The sequence below is a fragment of the Vicugna pacos genome, chromosome 5 (genome assembly GCF_048564905.1).
Source record: "Vicugna pacos chromosome 5, VicPac4, whole genome shotgun sequence".
In the NCBI taxonomy this organism is placed as follows: Eukaryota; Metazoa; Chordata; class Mammalia; order Artiodactyla; family Camelidae; genus Vicugna; species Vicugna pacos.
In genome coordinates this window covers 61,122,449-61,141,720 of record NC_132991.1, presented here as the reverse complement: position 1 = coordinate 61,141,720, position 19,272 = coordinate 61,122,449, and the positions used below count along the sequence as shown (strand labels likewise).

The 19,272-nt window shown below is 36.8% G+C and overlaps 1 pseudogene; it reads left to right on the top strand.

Annotated features, from left to right (window-relative positions):
- Positions 1-18,927: 18,927 nt before the first annotated feature.
- On the top strand, positions 18,928-19,011 carry LOC116280718 (small nucleolar RNA U3; annotated as a pseudogene).
- Positions 19,012-19,272: the final 261 nt, after the last annotated feature.

The window sequence follows — 19,272 nt, the reverse complement described above, 5'->3', positions numbered from 1 at the left end:
GCCTGATTAATATTTGAAATTTGGATTATAATGATGAGATCTGTGGGTTCTTACTACCTATGGAAATTGCAGTGAGATAAGTTCTGAATTAGTGGTATTTATTTCTTAAATAAATCTAATGATCCTTCAAGTTGTACTACATAAGGAAAACTAAATGTTAAACAAAAAGCTTTGACAAGAGTGAAATTTTATTTATGCTCTGCTAATTGTTTCTCTCTCTTCTAAAAGGTTTCAATGACTCATTGATCCAGAAGGCTTTACATGCCTTCTTTTGTGATCTAAAAACCTTTCCTTTTCATTTTATTCAGTCCTCTATTACTATAATCTACACTGGATACTGAACTACTGACAGAGTAAAAACTGCATGGTAAATCTTTCTTCTTAAAAATGATCTCTTCTTTTATGTTCTTTATCATCTCTAGAATGCATCCCATGCCACCCTTCTTTACAAATAAATCTAGGCTGGATTTGACTATTCCCTTTCTATTTTCCTGTTTCATAAGTTGCAAATTAATCCCATCTCTGACCCCTGGCATCATTTCTTAGGTACCGATATGGAAGAAATGTGATTCAAGTAATAGTGGGTTCTGTAATGTCAGGCTCAACTTTATGATCTCAAGATCCTAATTACATGAATTTAGAGCAGAGCTTCTGAGAGAGTTCATGGATGGGCTTTGGAGTGTCCAAAAATGTGCCAAAAATTGTATGCAAAATTTTAAGTGTATATTCACATATGCATTTTTATGGGAGAAAGGCTCATGACTGGCATCACATTAGCAAAGGAAGTATTACCAAAAATTATTAAGGAACATGACTTTAGGGCATCATATGGCATCACAGAACTTTCATGAAGAAGTGGAAAAAGTTCATTTTGAGTCAAAAGAGCTGCTTTTTAAATTCCAAAATTTTCTCTACCAGAGTAACACATATGAAAAAAAAACACATACAGAAATTATGTATCTTACTATAAATTTTAGACTATACCAATGATTGATAATTCTGGAAAACAGTGTTATCTATTACAGGAAATTAAAAATTAAATGCAGGTAAAATCACTAATAGTAATTCAATTTAGAGTCTTTCATTGATGTAAATTTATTTCCATACAATATTCCTCAAAGAACTTTTTTTTAAAGAACAGCATTGTCTCTGAGAGACAAGAATAGAGAAAATTAATGAATTCTAGAAAAAAATTAAATGTTTAATATGGTATGTATTATAGATATTTTAATAAAGCCTATATTATTATTGCCCTTAGATTATAAATCCCTTAAAATTGAAAACTTTAATAAACATCTTTATAACTACAATGAATGATTAGTATTGATTGGATTTAGTAGGTTCTAAATCAATAAACCTACTTCCTAAAGGATATTCAGAATCAAATTAGATGGTGTCTCCCTGCACCCAAACAACTTCTCTTGTACATGTGGAGAACAACTGCCCTTCAGGCAAACATAAAAAATGAGTTTTAGGTAAAGAAAACTAAAGCAAATGAAAAGCCTGTAACACACCCTACCAAAGTGCCATAAACTCCCTTAAACTCAGTGGCATCTCAGTGGATAAACTGAACAGGAAAGAAGCAAGAAATTAGCTAAAGGAAAAAAAAATACTCCCAAGAAAATTAAAAATCAGGAAGAAATCCAAGTTAAGGAAATACTACTTATATAAAATAGATACTCCTCTGAAAACTTTATTTACTAGAAGATTGAGCTAATGGTTAATGCACTTAATTTAGCACTGAACTTAGAACTCCACCCACATAAGTTAGTTTGGAAGGAGAAAACGTTTGTCTCAAGTTACCTGGATTCCAGGTAACTTTCTCACAAACATGCAGGGGTTTTAGGAACAGGTGAATGGCTAAAATCGTTAGGGCTCTGGTGGTGAGAGTTGAAGGGATTTCCCTAACACTCTCCATACTATTCTTACAAGCATTTGCTCTTTGTCTCTAAAATCTACTGGATGCCATACACACACACACACACACACACACACACACACACAGCATTGTGTTAGATGTTCATGTTATATAGACAATTGCTAGAGTTTATCACAAAAAGCAATGTGAGGCACGATTGGGACTGGAAGGAAAAGTGGAGCACTGAGAACACCCATTACCAAGTAGAGTCAGGCAAGGATATTGATTTGTGGCAGCCGGCACATATAGGCTGGTTGACTCAGGGGCTGAGTCAGACTAAATTAGCTCTTGGCCTGGAAAGCCCTGACAAGGAGTGAAGACTGAGAAAGCCACAGTGATGGTGCCAGAGCATTCCCGCTCAGGCGTGACAATTCAAGCTAGCCTGGGCTGAGAAAGATAAAGACGCCGTCAAGTGGACTATGATTATGAAGCCAAAAAAACAAAAAAAATCAGAGCACAGCAGGCTAAAGAATGAGAGCTTTTGCAGTGGGTCAGGATCCAGGGCAAGAGCAAATAGAGGAAGTAAGTTTCCACAGCAAGTCTTAAGATTAGGAAACACTCACTACAGTGTTTTTAGTGGGGAAACCGTACATACATGACGGAAGCCCTCCTTGTCTTAAAGGAACCACTTTGTAAAGGCGAATGGGACCTTCAGATAAATTTCCAACAGATGTAAGTCACTACCCTTGCTGCCGTGAAACTAGATTCAGAGACAAGGCATATACATAAAAAATATATATAAAAATGTCATTGTGCTTGTACTGCATACAAGCTTTTGTAGAGGGTACAAATACGAGACTAACACGGTCACTACCCTTACAGTTTTTATAGTCCAAGAAGAGAACTATGAAGACTATGCTCATGGTTTTACAGGAGTGCCAGGTAAGCGGAAGTAAGTGTAAGGCCAGAAAATGACACAACCGTGAACTGCTCGGGAACTGCAATGGCACTTAGGTCACGATGGCAAACAGTCCTTAAACACAGAGTTAATCATTTCAAGCAAATGTTTCCTTCAGGAAAAGAAAAGTCCTGCCAATAGCAGATGGAGACCTGAAAAGATTGCCCATTTAGTTAAGCAGTAATGGGAGCCAGTACTGTTGACTTACCACATCAGCCACACCTACATCCAGAAAACTGACACCTGAGCACAAAGCATGTGTGTGTCTGTGTGTGTGTGTGTGTGTGTTTGAGCATTCTTTAAAAACTGATAGTCTTTCTTAAATATGTCCATTACTATCCTCATTATTCAAGAGATTTTCTTAAGCTCTAATTTAAAGAAATATGCATCAATTACTGCATATTTGCTCCCATTTACTTAATTTTTTGTCCCAGATTGGAAAAAAATTTTACCTGGAAGTTTCACAAATTAGTTTTTCTTGCTACTTCTCTCCTTCCACCTGGAAACTATCTTTGTGTCCATAAACAAGGTAAAAATATAAAATGCCAATGAATCTCAATGGAACATCTGAAAATCAAAAATTAAGTCTAAATAAAGCATAAGTTCTAAACAGAAATTACACTTTCCCACTTATTTTATACTGTACTAGTGTCAACATGTTTTTTAGACTGAATAACAAAGAGTGGAAACTTGGTAAATGTGATTTCATTTTAAAAATTCCAATTAAGTTGTCGAAAATCTGATTCCGAAGTATGTCCTAAAGGAATTGCTTTTACCGTAGGGTCTCCAGAGACTTCAAGTTCAGCTGCTCAAGAAAGTCAATACTCTCATGAATCAGAAAGGATGGGTGTGGTAATGGAGAATTATGCAAATTGGAAAGAAAGCAAAATTATTTCAGAACACACAATTATATGAGTGGAAAATTCAAGCAAGTCAACTTAAAAACTTCAGTGGATGGAAAAAGGAAAGGGACTTAGGACTCCTATACCTGCCACAGTAACTGAAAAGAAGTGTAAGAATTGTCAAGTGAGCCTGTGTGGCTTAAGTGGAGGGCTGATGCCACATCCGTGAACCTGCACACGGTCAGCTCATCACTTCATTGTCTTTGACAGGCTTTACACTTTTTCACTTATGTTTATTCTTAACTATATATTGATTAACTTATATCCATCATGTATTGTGGATTAAAAACAGGAAGCCTGGATGTTGAAACAACCTCTTCTTAGAGGGTTGTAGAAAATTTTATATTTTTGCAAATTTAATTGAGATCATTTATTCATTTATCAACAAATACAGAGTGAATGACTACTCTATATCAGGTATCATGCTAAATGTGGGGTCTAAAATGAACAAAACATACAAGATTCCTACTTTCATGGGCTTTATAGTTTACTTGGTGAGGAAATAAATAAATATAGGAATAAATACATAATTATAAACTCTTATGATCACTGTGAAGAAAATGAATAAGGTACAATAAGAACATAACCTAAATCTGAAGTCAGATAAGACATTTCCAGAAAAAAAAAAATTAAGATGAGATGAGAATGACGGAAGTTTGGAGCACTCCAGGAAAAGGAAAAGAGGTTGGCACCACTGGGAAACAAAACAGTGCTTTTGAGGATAGAGTGTGGTACCCAGAAGAAACTTGCACTTAGAGAGTTAGGAAGTGACAGACCCTTGTCATCCCCAGTAAGGAATTAAAATTTTATGCTAAGTGCAGTTGGAACCATTCGGCAGTGGAATAAACTGATTTGCATTTTCAGTAATTATTAAAACTTCTAGGTAGAAGTGGCTAATAGGGTGGCCAGGACTGAAGTAAGAACATCATGCAGGAGGCTGTTGCTGTATTCCACGGAAGAACTGACTTTGATAAGTGCTACAGGCAAGTCTACAGATTGACTTGGACCATGGTGGTGTCAGTGGAGATGGAGAGAACTGGATACATTTGAGAAAGTTTTGGCAGTGGACTGGATAGGATTTCATGATGGATGTTGCATTCTGAGGATGAGAAAAATGAAAAGGTAAAGTGTGTCTTTTGCTGTAGGTCCAACACCTAAAATAATAACCTGGCACAAAGTACTTAAAAATACTTGTTGAATGAGTGAATGAAGTTCTTGTCCTCTATAACTAAATCAATGCAGGTGTCATTTACTAAAATAAGAAAAACTAAAGTTGTTTTTTGACAGAAAATGAGTTTGACATACCTGTGAGAATTCAGAGCGGACTATTAGAAATACACCTGGAACTAAGAAAAGAGGTCAGAATCTAAGATATGAGATTCGGATTACAGATACAGTGATGGTAATTAAAGCCAATGAGCATATAAAGTGAGAAAAGAAGAGGGTTCCAGATTGAGCCTTGCAAAAGTCCAGTATTTAGAGGAAGGGCAAAGAAAGAGGAGTTAATAAAGAAGACGGACAAGGAACATCCAAGAAGGGAGGCAACATCCTGGATAGTGCAACATCAAGGATGCCAAGATAGTGCTTTAAAAAGGATGGAGTAGTCAACTCTGCTAAGACATTTAGTTACATGAAAAATTTAAAGTCCATTAGATTTTGCAACACTGAGATCCTCGGTAACCTCTGTGAGAACAAAGCTTATGAATGATAGAGACAGAGACAAATGGGTGTAGGCTGAATATTAAAGAAGGGGTAAGGAAGTGGGAATTGCATAAGTGGACAACTCAATTATAGGTTACATTTATCTGATTCAAACGCTTACCTAGCATACGGAAACATCTAAAACTCTAGAAACTAAATGTTAATAAGAAACAATATAAGAATGATTGTGTGTAGTTTTTTTGTTGTTGTTGGGAAGAATGGCTATCCACACTTAAAAACAACTCTTATTTTATTATTTAAAAGCACTTCACTCCCAAACGTAAAGATCTATTTTATATTCCGAACAGAAAATTGAAAATTTCAAAACATCAATCATGAACACTATTTTTGTCTATTTTTGATGTGATAACTTGTAGAAAATAAGAAAGCGTTAAGGGGTGGAGGAGTACAAACAGAATGACTGTGGAGTAGAGCCACCTGGTTGCTTTGAAGGCTTGGCTCAGACTTTCACATATGAGAGAAATGCACGTACTAATTTAAAAAAATTTCTTCATCGTCACTAAGACTACTGCAACACTAATACACTGAACTGAAAATAAAATACTTCTTACCTAAAACCATTTGTTTATCATATAAATGCAAAAATAACTGAATTAAAAAAAAATTTTAAAGAGAGAAGATGAGATTTATTTTACCATGAATGGATTCAATACATGGTTGGAAACCCTAACTCTGGAGGCGATGCTCCAATTTTCTACTGTTGAGATCCTAGAAGATGCCAAGTTTCCTATCCTTCTGTGACCTCTCCTCTCCCTCAGTGCTGTCCCCTTATTTTTTCTCTCATAAGGTAGCCTGTGTTGGCACCTTGCACTACCAAAAAATTTAACCAATGCATTGTTTTTAGAAGTATCCAAGGAAAGAGAAACATAAAGGCTGCATTCTTTATTACTAGTGATTGGGAAAGGAACCCTAAGAGACTAAGTGACTGCAGTTGTATTAAGCTCTAAAATTCTTCACACACATACACACAAGATGGAGAGCATGAGAAAAAGACCAGGAACTGAGGGGACACTGAGAATGAATTAGTTGAAGTGACCTTCACGATAGTAAAGTTCATACTTAGTCCCTTCAATTTAGCTAAGCTGTGTAACAACTTCTCAATCCACACTTCTACTTTAAATTTTCATCAGAATGGAAAGATAAAATTTTAAATCTAGACTGCTTCTTCTTAGTCTTATCTTGTAGAAATTTTGTTCAGGAAAAAAGCACATCAATAAATAAGAATAGACAAAATAAAAGAATATAAAAAAAAATTCCTTCAACCATGACTTCTTCAAACAATACCCCAGAATGGTTAAGGGATACTGAATCAAAATATGTTTTTTCTGAAGTTTCAAATTAGAAGGAAAATGAATTTCCTAAAAGAATAAGCCACTCTATTTTACATTCTGCTCGGATGCAAACATATACACACACTCACACTTCATGCTATTTTTAAAGTTATACTAAAAAAAGACTGTGAACAGTCCAACATTTCTTTCACTTTAATTCAAAAGATTAGGTTGCTTAAATATAGAAGGTAACAGCAGTGCTTTACCAAGATCAGACCATTCTTGGAATATTTTGCCCAGTTCTGGACTACGTAATTTAGCAGACATTGACACAACACACATGGTTGAAGGACTGACTATCTCATATAAGAACTGATTGATGGGGCTAATATCATTTAGTCTAAAGAGCAGATATAATAACTATCTGCAAACATTTGCAAGACCATCATATGAAAGATGCCCCACCCTTCCTGCCCCAGAGCCACAGACCCAGAGCAGAGAGGCCCAAGTACACTATTAGGGCCCTTGGATTCTGGAAACACTTGTTTCCAGACTGCAGCACTTAGAGCTAATGGAGACAAATCAAAATCTTATCAAAGCTTGGACCAGTGCTGGAGGGCCATCCAAACAAGGCGTTCATCTGAAAGGACTAAACCAAACATGGACTATAAATAAGAACGAATGGAACACAAATATTGGATCTCAAATGAGGTCAGAGGTTGAAGGTAAAACAGAAATGGAGGCCTGGCTTAAAGCAAGTTTATCATTTAGAACCAATTATCACTTTGCTGAAATGTTATTCTTATGGCTTCAGAAAGAGGTGGGGAGGGAAATCCCCAAGGCCTTAAAGGAATGCTTTTGCTTTGACGGAATGAATTCAACATTCTTTATAAGTTATTAAGTACTAGGCATTTTACATGTGTTACTTCATTTAAGCCACGTCACCATTTTAAGACCACATGCACTATTATGGTTGCTATCCTCATTCTACAGGTGGGGCTTAAACCACACGACATTACCTCCCTGCACGGGATTAACAGTGACATACGATACTTGTGAGCAGAACCAGGCCCTCTCCACAGCAGTGCAGGGGGAGGCAAGTTTTAAGTCAATGTAATTCTCTGTAGAACTTTCTAAAAATGGAAGATGCTGCCCCAGGATGGAGTGCGGTTTCTATCATTTAGTGGGTTTAAGAAGAACTAAGAGGTAAACAAAGTAGTCATGTATTAGGTTAAGTAAGAAAATCTTTAGAGTCCCTTCCCAACTGAAGATTCCAATTCTAATGGAGTAAAAGGAATTAAGTGAAGTGTTTAAGTATTTTAAGCAAGAGAATTAGGTTAAGCTAACCTGGATCCAAATTTCAGGTAGCCTGTTCTACTACTGGTTGTTTGATTTTGATCAAGGTGTGTAAGATTCTTAAGCACCAGAGTCCTGTCTTTACTGATGGAGAGAACAGTATCAACTTCACAAGGTTGTATATAAAACTATAAGAGATGATAACAGGGAACGTGCTAAGCCCAGTGTCTGACACAGTGAGCACCATTAAATGGTAGCTGGAGTTAATGCAGTGCAATGAGCTGTATGTTGCTAACATTTTGTCAACAAACAGAACTTTCATGACTTTCTCATGATTAAGGAGAAGGAAACTCTAGCTTCAGAATGTCTAATTCATCATAAGAGTTGAAATTGAAGGGTCCGGGGTAATGAAGGGAAGAGAGAAGAAAGAAAAATAAAAGAAGACAAGAGGCCTTTGTGGACCTTCCCAACACTCATCTTGGTCAGATGCCCCAAGTTACCTGTGGTAGCTTCCACTGGTAAGGTAATCAGATGAAACAAATCAGTGTGAAATAATGTGGAAGCACCACAATGGGAACCAACATTCTTCCAGCCAGAGATTAACTATCAGGAGTGATAATGCACTGACAGCAAGATATTTTTAATTTTTTAAATAAAAATCCTGTTCTAGGAAGAAATCATTTTATTATTCTGTATCAATTTTGATCATCTCTTTTTCTTAACTTCCTCCATTTTCCTTCTAGGGTATCTGTAATCACAGAATCATCCTTTGCCCAGATTTTTTTTCTTTTTTAAATTGTAGTGCAGTTGTGGGGGCAGGGGAGGTAGAGAGATCTGATATGCAGAAAACAGGATGAAGAAAAATACTTTCATTATGAAATACCAGGGCCATTAGCTGGCTCTGCAGACCATTCTCACTGGCCTCAGTCTATAATGACAGGACATACGCTACTTTTGTCAATTTTAAAATGCTTATTTAATCGAACTGAAAAATTCAAAACCTTTAAAAAAACATACCAAAAAGTGTGTCAAATAAGAATAGTGTGTTCACTTATAAGTCCCCAAAGTTAATAATAATAATCAGAAGGACTCCTAAAAAGGAAGGGGGTAAGTATCTCACAATAAGAAGGTCAAACCTAGGTGTCTAGGGCTAGTGTAGTAGCTAAATGATGTTAGGAATCCTGGCTCTTTAAACTTTTTACAATCCTTAAAAAGTGGTTTTGTCATTGTAGTATCAAGATGGCTGCTGTACCTCCAGACATTGCATCTTTATTCCACACAAGAAGAGGAGGTAAGAGGAAAGGAACCTTGGCAGCTCAATCTATCTTTTTTTATCAGGAAGGAAAAAAAATTCTTCCAAGAAGCTCCAGTCAGAAATTTTCTACCTATATTTCATTGGACAGAACTGTGTTACAAGACTACTCTGAGCTGGAAGAGAGACTGAAAGTTGTATATTTAGTTGAGTATATGACTGCTTTGAAGACAAATTTGAGACTTTACAATCAAAAAATGGAAGTATACTGGCAGTCTTCACCACAGGGAGAAATCAATCTATAAAAGCATTCTTTAGGGTCAGTTTCTGGTTTTAAATCAAACTAATTATTATTAGGTTATGGAGGAAAAAAGACTTCTAGAATGATTAAGATATACGCAGAGGTAAATTTACCAAAAGAAAGCATTTAAATCTTCTATGTAATCTACTCTTACACTTGAAGCTGTGGTAACCATGTAGGCTGAACATCAGAATCACCAGAGGATATCTAGAAACTAGTTTGGATCCCACTCGCAAGAAATTCTGATTTCATTTATTGAGTTAGGGTTGTGCATCAGGATTTTTTACCATTCTCCAGGTGATTTTATCATACAGTTAAAGTTTAGAACCACTTACTTCAGTCATTTTCTAGAAATATTAGAGCTGCCTTATAATAGTACTGCATAGTCACCTGCAGATATACTTGGAAAGCTGAACCTTCCTTTGGGGCCCTTGTACATGACAGATCTGGCAAGTCCTTTGGAAAGCCATTCTTCTGGGCAACATGTCACCCTGGGCACTGAGGGAGTAATACCCTGTCTGCTGTCTGTAGGTAGTTCCAAAAAACACTGCAATTCCTGCTAACCCAGTAACCAAAGAGGAGAACGGTCTCGCTGGGTCCTGCTTGCCTTTAAGAATAAGAGGTGTCTCCTGATATGCTTCAACTGTGTGCTTGGCTAGACGTCCCATCAGGGAAAAGACAAAAACAAAATAAATAAACCAACCAACCAAACAAACAAAAAGCCTCCTGGTATCTCCCATCCAAGAGACCTCAACAGCTGATCTACAGACGTGTTGGAGAGCTTCCCACATATTCTGATAGAAGTGGGCAAAGAAAGATTGAAAGGCATTTAAGGAGACACCACCACTGAAAAGAGGAAGACCAAGACTAAGAGACTCATATGGAGGCAGAACTATTTTAAGAAGACTCACACACACACACACACACACGCACATACACATACTCAAACACATATAAGCACATATATATTAAATCTCGGGTGCGCAACACTGGATTAATCATCACCCTTGGTACATAAAAACATCATTGTTGGCCACGGCCTTCTCATTTAATTTCATTATTTTATTTGTTTTCAATCAATAAAATCAACACTCTTAACATAATCCTAGGTCTTGAATACTTTCAATTACTTAAATACACTTATGTGTTACTTCTCTGTTTTTGTCACTCCTCTTGCACAGAGATAACTGCCATTCTGATTTTATTTTATTTACAGACATTATTTAAATAGGTATGCCTAGGTATTGTTTAGTTCTGTTTGTCTTGTGAACTTTTGAAAAGGAGAACCTTCTGGTACTTGCTTTAGGACTCAATCTAATGTTACTAAGATTGATGCACAAAATTGCTGCATATTAACTGATTTTTGATTTTAGAAATAATATTTATTTATAATTATAACTTTAATTATAATTAAATGATAATTATACTAATGTGAAATTATTATTAGTTAGTAAAATGAATGCACCCTATTTATTCATTCATCTATTGCTGAGTATTTGGTTGTTTCCAGTTTTTGCTATCACCAGCAGCGCTGCCATGAACATTCTTTTCCACGTCTCAAACGGAACAGATGCCAACGGTTCCTGTTTGGTATGTGCTACTTCCACTTGGGAACTGATCAGTTCATTTCATAGAAATATTCAACTTACAAAACAATGCCAAAGTCTCCCAATGAATAAGATATCTCAATGATTCCAAATTTGGGGTCAATTTTTGCCAAAGTGTATAGAATGGTGTTTCAGTGAGATTCTGAGGTTCTTAAGATACGATCTAAAACGGTTTTATTTAGCATCAAAAAAGATGCTGCGTCTAGATGAATTCCATCAAATTCTGTCTTTCTTTCAAGGAAAAGATGATTTTGATAGTATTCTGTAACACAGAAAGCATCTCCACACCTACGTTTACAAATCTTAGAACCTAAATTTTTAAAATGCTACCAAGAGGAAAGCTATAGGTTGATTTCACTTATGTCCACTACTAAAACAATCTGAATAGCTACTCCATCTGTAATTTGAATTCAGTGGTGTATTAATACTCAGGTATCAAGACTAAGTATGGCTTTCCTGGGAATGTAAGAATATTTCACTAACAGGACACTTATTAAGGTGATTTATTCCATCAGAAAATTAAAAAGAAAAACTAATGAATAATCACTAGAAGTTGAACTTTGATAAAATTCAGCAGGCTACTAAATTTAAGTAAAATAGATACAAAATGAAACTACCCAAATGTGAGACATATTTGCACATCCATGTGTTGGAAAATTCCTTAAGGACAATTATAGTATTTGTTCATTTTTTATCCTCATTATCCAAGGTTTCATCACCTAGTAGAAACTCAGAGGGGAAAAAATATATATATTCCCAATGACTTCCAACTTAAAAGAAAAAAAAAAACCCCATGGGGAAAAGAGGATGCTGTAATCATGGAAACACTGATGCGATACAAATAAAAAGAAAGACTAATGGAAGCCTGAAAAGTGAAAAAAAATCAATCAGGGTTGTCTATACTTTTGTTTTGTGGTTGTTAAGATATAATCCCAAGCTAAATAAATAACCTTAGACATAAATATGCTCACAAATGCATGAGACTAACCTTGAAATCTTTCCAAACGTTTTCCTCTCATTAAATTTCTCAGAGACTTTGGTATTAATGCACATATGAGGGACTGTCACACTCCCATGCCCCTCCTGCAGTCATTGTACAAGTACATCCAGGAGGTCACAGAAACCTGCAAAGTACTTTACTAAGCCATAGAAAACCCTCTTGTCAATCCTAATGCAGTTTAATGTGCTGTCACTGGTCTTCATTTAATTCAATTTTTTTCTTGACTGATTTTTGTTCTATACCATCTATAGTTTTATGAACCTCTGCCATGTGAAATCATTTACATCTGAATTCTCAGCAAGTTCACAGTGAAAGCTGTTCGCCTTTACACCTTCTTCCTTGGACACTGAACAATAAATTAGCTTCTTTAATTAAAGTACTTATATCCACACACACACACACACACACACACACACACGCAAAGACACACATTCTTGATTGAATCACGCAGTAGCCTAAACCATTAGAAATTATGGAACTGTTTTTTCCCAACATAACAACATTTCTAGATCATGTTAGGTCAACAGGAATGCAAAACCATGGGAGTGAATGCCACCAGTAAATTGCTAGGAAAAGGGAAACTGCTTGTAAGTTGTTGGCATTTAAAAATGTGTATTTTCTACAACTGTTCAAAATAAAAGCTAACTTGTGAATTCAAATGTCAAGGCTCCAAGAATGATGCTGGGAGAGGAAACAGAAGCACTATTTTCATCACTGTCAGTAGATTTTCTTGCACTCTAAGAAGAAACAAGGTGAGATACCTCAATTTGAAGTAAGACTTAAAAAAGTACTGCCCATTGTTACATTAATTTATACCTATCGGTTGGAAATAAATTGTGTCACTGTACCTCAGAAAATCACATTTCTTTTCATCAAGTGTACATCTTGTAAAGTGAAATCACTCAAAAAAAAAAAAACCCCAAACTTCAACATATTCATTCTTAAACCACAGAATCCTTCTGAAACTGGGCAATAAGAAAACCAGACATAAACATTCTGAGAGAATTATATTACCCACAGGTACTTCCTAGTACAAAGTTTCTACTCTTTAGTGCCGACATGTAGATGGTTTTCTCTTTTGTTTTAAGGGTTAGTAATGTCTGAATAATTCTTCTTAAGTAGTATACTAAGTTATATACTTCTGTGGTACTCAAAAATCTTGCAATAAGCCTTGCCCCCACCCAAACAAAACAAAACCAAAAAAACAGGAAAAAGAAACAATTACATTTGAGTCCTACTAGAGGGATTTAAACTTTTTTAACTTGATAGTGTTTTTCTATAGCTAGCATCCCTTCATTTGATGACTTGAGATCATATATAAGCATTGCCTGCCTCCTAATTATCACCCGTCAAATGCCAACTGTTATTGTTACCATTTGTTGAGTACTTACATGTGCTTCTGTACCAAAGAATGCCTCAAAGACGTTAACTTTCTCCATCCAAACAGCACTACAGAACACTCCTATTATGTTTTGTTTATACAAAACAAGAAACTGAGGCTCAGAGACTTAAACTGCCCAAGTCCTCACAGCCTATAAGTGGCCTGAGGTCATATTAAAAACTCTAGAGCCCTAACACGAAAGAGGTCTTAGTGTTTTCCCTATACAAATCCATAATTAGCAAAAATTAAAATAATTCTGGGCTATCAAATAAGTGTTAGTCTAACCAACATCTTATGTTTTCAAGATGATTTATTTTTCCCTTAAATATCAAATTCTTTCATTTGGAAGGTGAGATTGAGTCTGGACTTCGGAGTCAGATGCTTAAGTCCAAATTCCCACTTGGCCATTTCCACTTACTCATTCCGTGACTTGGACAAAAAACAAAACAAAACAAAACAAAACAAAACCTCTTAGTGCCTTTGCTTCCTGAGGGTAACAGTAGTGTACCTTCCTAGGACCACTGTGAAGGTTTAAAGAGTTTATCCGTATGTCAAGGGCTTAGAGTAGGACCAGGCGCATAGTAAGCCTTAAATAAGCATTAGCGATTTTTATGAATACTTAAATTTTGTCTTCAGTTTGAGGGGCCAGGCTTTTCCCACGCCCCTAACCAGGCACTTGGTCTGCCTGTTTGCAGTCCACCTGGAGGACCAATTCTACATGAGGCCATTTGGTCCTAGATGATCGACTAGTAGGTGAATATTCTGAGCGGCAGGCACGCAGGTGCTGTGGAGGACTCGTCATCATCGTATTTCAGGAAACTGAAGACTAAGGTGAGAACAGGACACGGAAGAAGATGGGAGTTGGATTGAGGTCGATACTGTCTCAGGTTGGAGAGAAGCAATAGGTGAAGATACAGTAAAGAAAGACTCTCAAGACACATCCCTGAACTTGGGCTGGAGAGTTCCAAAGTGACTTTTCACACCCATCCTGAAATTTAGTTCTTCTGACACCAAACCCTCCATAGGTGTCTAGTTGTTCAAGCTCTGGAACAAATTCTCACAAAAGCATAATATTTCACTGATGGTGAAGGAAAGGGTTAGGATAAACAAGGAGACCAGGAATCTGGTTTGGGGACTAAGAGAGAGCCGTTCACTCCCTGAGGATCAGGAAAACAGAAACTTGCAAATGTAAGACAGACATTATACCAAATAACTAGAGAGGCAAGGGCAGCCAAGGTTTAGAGAGAGAAGATTTGACCAGCTGAGATGAAAGAAAGATACTGCCTGGATTCTTGGGAATTGTCCAGCTTCTCATTCAAGTCTCTAATCAAAATTACTTATTTTATTCTATCTGCAGATATTCTGAAGCACTTCTGTGTTGACTGACAAGAATGTCCCTTTTTCTATAAGCTTGTTAGAGTAAGCGTTTGGAACCAGTAATCAAAAATATCTTCCTCATACAATTTTTAACCCTGTCATTCCTGGGGTTCACTATGCCAATATTTGGAAAGTTATTTCAATGGATCAATTTGCATTTCCCCAATTACGAGCATAGTGGAGGGGATAGCTGATAAATAACAGAAAGGTAAAACATGTTCTGGTATCAGCAGTGCTGAAAGCAAAACGTTCCTACAGTGTCATTAACGTCATGGTTTCACAGATAGCAGAAGAAAGCTTCATTTTTTTCTGAAGGCCGTGTGCTCTGATGTCTTCAGCTGGAAAGGTACCCTTGTGAGTTCTGAAGGCCTCTCACTTTTCTCAGTGAGTTTTACCACCCTATCCCTGTGACCAGCACGCTTCCTTCCCCACATGTAGTTCTGATTCTGTGGTGGGGAATTTGCATGTGTTTTACTTACCCAGAGGCAGGGTGCTTCTTCCCAAGGTGTGCAGATGTTTACACTGTCTCTCAACACAAATGCAAACAAGAGGGTCTCTTTGGAGTCTGTTCTGCTAAGCCATCACTCCCACGAATTAAAGCTCCCAGAAGTAACAAGTACTTGGAGCCTGTGCTTTAAGAGTAGTGTTTTGGGGAGACGTAATTAGAGGTCACAGGGTGCCTGACATGGAGAGCTGGTAAAAAAGTTATATAATTTACCTCCTCGTCAACTTTCTACCAACACCGGTCCATTGATTTCTATATAATATAAAAGTAATTGCTAGGACTTTTTCTTTGCGTCAGGCTCTAAGTATTTTGCATTTTTAAACTTACTTACACCTCACAACAATTTGCATAGAATTCCCATCTTACAGATGAGAAAACGGAGGCACGACTTCCTTGCACAAATAAGTAGTGGAACCCTTATTTGAATCCAGTTAATATTCAGCATTGGGATGAGTTCTACTTTGCATTTCTATCTACATTTGTGGTTTCATCTAGTAGTGTGTGACATTCATGTGGAGAGAAGAGTTCTTTTTTTTTTTAAATCTTTATTTATTTATTTATTTATTTATTTTTGTGCAGAGAGGTAATTAGGTCTATTTATTTATTTTTAGAGGAGGTACCAGAGATTGAACCCAGGACCTCAGGCTTGCTATGCATATGCTCTACCATTTGAGCTATACCCTCCCCGCCTAGAGTTCTTATTTTAATACATCGAATGCATCTGAAAGACAACCCGTAATAACTAGTCTTTCTTTTCCCAAATCTTTCCAGACTCAATGGAGCTAATGCTTTCCTTTCAAGGACTGTATGCAAGGCTTCTGGACACACATGTTTGGGAACAGCTGACACCCCATCAGGAGTGGAGGGAAGACGACTGCTATGTTTGCTGGCCACATGGTGCACCAAGTTGTAGTATTCAAGGTGCATGAAAACTTCTGCATGCTGTTCCATTCTACTAGAGACACATATGACTAAGGAACTAACTGAAGTACAGGAATATAATCATTCCACTTATGCTATTTTAAATTTTCAGATAAGTAATATATAATATATCTGATCTTTCTGTCTTAACATACAAAAATATATATGTTGTATTATGGAAGAATTTTTATTTTTGAAAATGTTTTTAATATAACTATATTATCTTCTAAAAATCTGTCAGGACATAAGCAAATATGTCAAGAAAGTGTGTGATGTTACTGATGTTTAGTGCTCCCTTTCACCGTCCAGAGTGTACTCACTGGGACAACGTGTTACACAGTTCCCTACCTGGAATTCTACTCTGCCTTACCATCCACCTCAAGCCAACTGATCATTCTCTCAGCCTCACCCCGAGTTAGTCATTCAGCTTCCTTTCGTTGCACTTGAAATGAACTCAGGGCACCTGGACCCTTGATGTTGCCAAGATAAGCATTAGCCCTGGGAGAGATTTATGACTAAAAGATTGGCATCTCTTCCTCTGCCTTGACAAGCACTACCAAATGGTCTTTGGGGCGTTCTCCTGGTCCCAGGAGAAGGAGGAAGAAAAATGTCTACCCAACATACACAGACAGATGAACAGATACAACTCCGTGGACATCATGCTTAATATACTGCAAATCCCTTTACTTCAAACCTTCTTGGAAAAGATTATGTTTAAATAAATTTCAAAATATACACAAAACTGTTATTTATAAACTGATCACCTTTTGCTTTCGTAAATGCACATTCCACTTTCTCTTACTTCATTCAAAATGCTTCAGATCAAGATGTTTCAAAAATATTTGACATCTCTTTTAATTCTGTGTGGCCACTAAATTGGACAAGATTCCATTTCTCTTAAGCCCCAAATACAGACCTGTCCAGCCATCATCTTGGAGGAAAGCCATTCAAATGGAATTTTCAAATGGGCATGCATTATTAGAAGCCATGCCTTTTCCTCCCACCCATCATTTTAGCACTCTGGACCAGCAACGAAATACAAGAAAAACAGGAAAATCTGCATAACACCCAATTAAGCACAACGTGTCAGTGGAAATATTTTCAAATTCAAACTGCCAGTCACTGCTGGATACGACTTGTTGACACTCGGCACCATCCCTGCCTTCTGAGCTCCCCTCTGAGCTTGCAAGGATATAAAGCCAGCAAAGTATGTTTCCAGATTCTTTTGCCAGCAAAGACCCAGGGAGAGTCCTTCAGTGAGAGAAGCTTCTGTGAGAGCTGGAGGGCAGAAAAGGAAGAGAAGCTATCATTCCCAGGTGGCAGTTGCTGCAGGTATGATCTAGTCAGAGAGCTCAGGAGGTTTCGCCCCAGGCTTGGGGGCACCTTACTGAGATGTATGCATGTTGGTTGCTGCAGGCATCTGAGACTATTGGTCCAATGACTTTCACGTTTTGCCCTTCCAAATTCCCTGCATTCCACCTCCTTTCTATGGTAAAGACCTAGGGTGGTTTTTACCTTCCTGACTCAAATCACTTACACATCAAACAGATACCCAAATCTTCAAACAACAATTCCAATAATGATTTTCATTTCCCATATATGGTATCGCATCGTAAGAGAATTACAGTCACCATGGTGTACATTAGCTCCTCAGAACTTATTCTTTTTATAACTAAAAATTTGAGCCTTTTGACCCACATCACACCATTTCCCCTGCCTCCCCCCATCCCCAGGCCCTGGCAACCACCATTCTATTCTCTGTGTCTATAAAATTAGCTTTTTTTTTTTTTAAGATTCTATGTATAATTTTTCCTTTCTCTTTCCAGTTTGTTTCATTTAGCATAACGCCCTCCAGATTCACCCCTGTAGTGAATAATATATTACATACTTGAAAGTTGCTGAATGTAGATCATAAACATTCTCATCACACACACACATACGAAGAAGGGTTGGCTATGTTAACTATGGGAGGTAACAGATGTGTCAGTTGTCTGGATCTTGATATTCATTCTACAATGTGTATGTGAGAGGGTATATAAAATCATTATGTTGTATACTTTAAACATTACAATTATATTTGTTAATTATTCCTCAAAATAATTAAAAAAAATAACTTCCAGTTCACAGATTTCACAATGCATCTTCATCGACCCTCAAAACCCTTGCAAAATAGATGGAGTTGGTACTGCTGGTCTTATTTAACATGAGGGAACTTAGATGCTTCTAGACACAATTCCCTCCTGAAGGCATGTTTCTCTCCTTTCTAAATGCAGAACCAAAATAAATAATAAAGTATATAAAGATGCAAGACAACAATCCATCTGCAAGTTTACCTAAGTTCCAATTTTTAACCTTATCTTTGTGAGCAATCCCAACATGGAAGAAGCCCTTTTAACTGACCTTCTTTTAAACCTCCCACAGGGTTAACTTTAATGAACAATTTTCCATTTCCATTGTGTCCATTATGATAGATGTGACTGCACACTGAATGAGCCCACAATTTAAGTTTATCAAGAAACAGTTGCGTTTGTTCCCAATCTTGTTTTACCAGCTGCATCTGCTATTAGAATTATGTGAAGACTATACTTTCAGGGATCATTTCTATAATCTGTGACCAGAATTATGTAATTCAATAAATATTATATAAACAATTACATTGTTAGCAAATATTTATAGAGCAGTCACTATGTTCCTGGCATTGTTCCATACATTTTATATAAATTAATCCACTTAACAACAATCCTATGTAGTAGACACTGTTATTGTCCCCCTTTTAGAGGTGAGAAAACTGAGGCCCAAAGAAGCTAAGAAAGTTTTCCAAAGTCATACAGATAGTAAGTTGAAAATCTGAACACAAACAGTCTAACTCCAGAATACACATTTGCTCCTAACCATAATGCAAGTAAGAGTTCAAAAAGAAA